This window comes from Gavialis gangeticus, unplaced genomic scaffold (assembly GCF_001723915.1).
Source record: "Gavialis gangeticus isolate Ggan-Ray unplaced genomic scaffold, GavGan_comp1, whole genome shotgun sequence".
NCBI classification, from domain to species: Eukaryota; Metazoa; Chordata; order Crocodylia; family Gavialidae; genus Gavialis; species Gavialis gangeticus.
Window position 1 is genome coordinate 17,805,056 of NW_017729009.1, and position 5,063 is coordinate 17,810,118.

Below are 5,063 nucleotides of genomic sequence, written 5' to 3' on the forward strand. Positions count from 1 at the left end.
TGTGTAAAAATATATAATATTTTTGGCAGAGACCTAATCCTTTCTTGTTTCAAATACTGTCTGTAATCATTGTTTTAAATCTATATATCCATTGTCATAAAGAACTCAAAGGTCAGTAATTTTCACTGCAGTTTTTGTTTTGGTCTCCAACTATTTGCTGATAAAACATAACAATGTCGCCTGCTCACAGTTTAACCTATGTGCACAAAGGTTTACATAAAGGTCAAAGAAAAGAATTGGTAATGCCACAAGTTAGGTATTTTCTCCATTTTCTTTTAAATCATCTTAAATAATAACTTTTGGAAGAGTTGTTCTGGCTTATGTCCCACCCTCCCACCAAAAAGAGTCCGTACCTGCTGATGAAATAACTTATCCTACTAAATATCCTGGGTTTCAAAATGTCCTCACTGCCAGTTTCTTGATATTTCCCATAATTCTTCAGCTATTCAGTGAAGTGGTTTTAATAAAGAGTTGAAAACAAGGCTTAAAATATCAGCAAAAGGAATGTATGGCACAGTATATTTGGATTTAGGACAGGGCGATGGCCTAGTACTGTAACCTATTCTGAATGCATGATGTTTGGATAAAAGTTTTTTGTCCTAAAATCTTATAGCTTCATCTACAAGAGAAACTTCTGATGACTAATTGGAGTTCTGTTAATCAACTACAGTATATTTCAAGAGTAGTTGTAGAACTGCTTCTGGATTGAACTTGCAAGCACAGGAATAATTTGTGCCTTATTTAAGTAACCTATTGAATACTTATGGTATACTATTAACTATATTTTATATTGGTATAAATATTAGCCATTCATATTTATTCTGCATAGATACTGTCACTTAAACATCTGCCAATAAAGTTACAATATGCTGATTCAGGCTTGCAAACATTAACAAGAGAAGTATTGGTATCTATTTATTCATACTGGACATTTATACACAGGCAACTCACTTCCTAAATCACCATATTTTTCAATGATAATTGCCTGTAGAAAGCTGCAGATGAGTTCTTCACACAGACAGCAAGCAATATGTGGAACAGTATGTTCCTAATATATATATATTTTAAAAACAGCTAGAAAAATGATTTTCTTGACTCTGCTTGTATTGCTAAAGTTTGGGTGCTCCTTTAAATTTTCTTTATATGGTGAAATAAATTCCTTGCCAAGATACATGGTAAAGATTATCCTGTTCTGCGTGGCTGATGAGACTTTGATCAGAGCAGCATGGGAGAATGCTTCTTCACATTCATTCAGTTTCACGTGCCCTCAGAGTGGTAACAGTAAGGATGTTACATACTGCTGAATTATCCGCTAGCGGCCAGACTGAAGCATTCAGCTTTGTCCATCTCATGGGAGATTTATAGCTTAGGTTCTTGCTCCTGGACTTCAGCAAATAAACATTTAACCTTTAAAAAAATGAATTAAAACTGCTGGGTTATACGGTACTCTCTGGAACCTGGTTTTGAGATCTACTTCTTCATGACCCCAGCATATCTGGGCATATAATGATGTCCCTGACATATGAAAGTCTAATTGGATCTGATTTGGAATCCATCATAAGAATGAGTGCTAATTGGTGACTTCTAATCCAAATACCTTCCTTGATAACAACAGGGGTTCATATAAGAAATTTCTTTTTGGCACATCATTGGTTCTTACAGATGCTGCATTCCAGACCAGAACTGAAAGTCTCTGCCTACATTGGCAGCAAGACTGCATTTCTGAAGTGATGTGTCAATGCCAGGAGTAGACTGGAGAACGGAGCTGGAGACAGTTATCTTAAACCAGACGCTAGGTCCAGTTTAACTGTCCACATCTGGCACATAAACCTTAGTTACTCTCCTTTCTATCCTCTTCTCTATACATTTGTTCCATTTTCTGCGCCTTGGTGACCTAAATTTTACTGGAGCGGGAGATAGGCAAACATGTCCCAAGCTGCTCCAAGGCAAAACAAGAAAAAAAGATGGCAGTCATGATCAGAACTCCACTACAGACACCAAACACGTGACCACTGCAAACAAATCTGCTGTCTTATGGCCTGAAAAGCCTGAATGATGTAACATCATGATTTTTTGCTGTTTCTGTGAGGAAGGCCTGAATGGTTTCTTTACATGTAATCAAAGTTACAAAATAAAACTCTGGGGCCAGATCCTGCCTTTATGTAGCCAGAAGCCACTCCACTACTTTGAAGGACAGAATTTAGATCTTTGAATGTGCAGAAACCCAAACCAATATTTCCATCCAATATAAAACAGATTAGTGCACATATATATTGTACCTCTGTTCAAAAACTGCACAGCTCCTCTCTGCTATTTAATGAGAGTCTGTTCCTTTCTTCTGTGATGTTCTTCCTCTGTTGTCCTTTTCAGTGACATCTGATTGCTGTGGAAAAGATGAGACATATCTTAGTTTCATCACTGTGCTTAAGTCAGCCATCAATACAGAGCTGCTTTTAGGATGTCAAATGACAAACTTTCCTTAGAAAAGAAGAAAACAGGCACATGTGTTGAATTTTTTCCTTTGCCAGAAAAGAATGCAACATTAAGCATGTACTGAATTATCCTGGAGGTCTGGACAGGAGGTCTGCCATTTCTGTAATGCCACATCATTACAAAGAAAAATGTCTGTAAAGAAACTTTAATCAAAATATACATGAGACTTTCATTTAGGATCAACACAATTATTGATCAGCTTCATTTGTTGTGTGCCATTTTATGAATCCATCTACATGAAATCACTGAATCACATGGAACAGGGGTGCTCAATCCCCTACCCATGGGCCAGATCCAGCCTACAGCCCCATGTCATCCAGCCTACAGGGTACCCGATGGGTCCAGAAATTTGGCAGTGGGAGAGAGGTGGCATTGCTTCCCCACCACCAAATTTCTGGACCTGTGGAGAGCCCTGGCCCTGCATACTGGATCAAGCACCTGATCCCAGCACATACCACAATTCCAATGTGAGGCGCTGGGAGTGGGCAGTGCCAGGCCCTTGAAACATAGTCCCAGCATGATGGGATGGGTTGGGATGGGATGAGATGGGAGGGGGTGGTGCCAGGCTCCTGAGGACCAACTCCAGCAGGAGGGAGTACAGCTGGTCCCCTGGGACCCAATCCCAGCACTCTGGGGCACGAAGGGAAGGTGTCAGACCCCAGGGTGAGCTTGATCTGGCCCACCGATCTGCCTATCCCACTCATCTGGCCCGTGGGCCAGATATAGAAAAGGTATATATATTCAGAGATGTTCATCTAAAAAGAAACCCTTACCTTCTGGTGTCCTGTGATCTTGTGCAAAACCGTAGACACTGTTTGTCATGTGTGTCCAAACAAGAACATCGAAATGAAGACCATTCTGAAGACTCCGAGTTCCTCTGAAGGTGGCCTGTAGACCTTTTCCCTCTAAAACTGCCTCGGTAGTTAGAAAGCCCATATGGGACCGTCCTCCTGTTATGAGAAATACAGAGATGCTATACAATTATAAGGGCTGCTGTAGATACAGTTCAGTATTTGTTTTTCATACATATATTTGTTTGTATTAAAATAAACCTACTATTCTAATATAGTGAGCAATTAATTTCTGCCATAAAATTCAAAGATGGTATTCCCTGAAAAATGTCATTCCTAAAACTGAATATAACTCTTTCTCTCTCGACCTGTACCCTCAGAGAAAGCCATAAAGGTAGATAAAATGTCACAAGTAACAATCCTTGTGTAATTGACAGATCTAAATATGAGCATGAAAAGCCCTATTCTTGAGACACAATGTGCCAACTACCTGATATCTGAACAGAAATGCAATCCTAGGTTGTTGCTTATTTTAACTTGCACTGATGCTTTATTTTTGTACAGGCGATAGTCTCCATTCTCCATGTATAATAGTGCTAGTGAAACTAAAAGTTCAAGGTCAGATTCTTAGTGAGGGTAGATGAGGCTGGCATGGAGACCGTCAAAGGGTCTGGCTTACAGCAAGACTACTTTTGCCATCTGATACACAGGCACAGCTCTCAGTGGCTTAATCATTTTCACCATTAGTGAGAGATACTAGCATACTGAGTTTCTCATGTCATACTTAAGTACGTGGATCTGGATCCCTAAATATGGAATCATCAAAAGAGTCCTCCAACAAGGTTGTCAGTAGTTGTGCAGGTGACTGAAGTACTGACCATGAAATTGTTGTCATTACTTGTCCTCCACTGGAGATCATATTCACTGCCTTATAGAAGCATGTCATCAGGGTCCTCTTTAGCCCCAGCAAGATTGCATATTTCACCCCCTAACGATGGACATCCATTAAAATTGCTGATTGCCATCCTAGTGACAAGAGGTTTTGCTGTGCCACAACTCACAGATAACATGAAAGTGCAGGAGGCTGTTTGCAAATTGGTGTGAAAAATCAAGCTTTCTTGGGAGGTGAGAGAGTCTCCATTACTACCATGTGGCCACCACATGGAACTTTTGGAAGTCAAGAAAACAGCTCTAGTTACATGAGAGCCAGGCCAACCAGCCCAAGAATCCATCTAACTGAAATTAGAGGGGAAAATAATCCCCATTTCAAAAGCAAAACAGCATGAAGGAAGAACAAAAAGAATATTGTTCTGAAGGAGGGTTACAAAACAAGGACTGTTTGCCTGTGAGTAATTAGCAGTGGAAGAAAGACAAACTCCACATGGTTGGACTATGTTTAATTAGTCTTCATTGAAGAACTGTATTTAAAAAGCTAGCAGTTGGTGATTGGCACACATTTTCTATCAGTCAACACTTACAGGAGACTGAAGGGTGCAGAAATGGTATTTTCCATCTGTCTCCAAGAATGCAAGATTCCCAAGATTTTTAATAGCATCAGCTAGAACAATCAAGGTATCAATGTAAGTTACCCACTCTAAACACCATATGCTGTCCTCTCAGATTTCACAGCTAGAGCTACAGTAAATTTATCAGGTGATGAGTCTTTACTCCTGCCTACAGTAAAACAAAGGAGGAAAATAACCAAATTAGGACTGTGCAAAGCTTCAGTCCCTGATTCAATTGGGCATTCAGTGGCCGAATCTCTGAATCTGAATCAAA

The 5,063-nt window shown here is 39.8% G+C and overlaps 1 long non-coding RNA gene across 1 annotated transcript in view; it reads right to left on the minus strand.

Moving 5' to 3' along the window:
- The window catches only part of LOC109292627, a 31,859-nt gene extending 29,518 nt beyond the window's left edge, over positions 1 to 2,341 (minus strand). Inside the window, exon 1 of the long non-coding RNA XR_002096154.1 lies at positions 2,280 to 2,341. This is a non-coding gene — a long non-coding RNA (uncharacterized LOC109292627). The remainder of the gene's footprint in view (positions 1 to 2,279) is intronic.
- Positions 2,342 to 5,063: the final 2,722 nt, after the last annotated feature.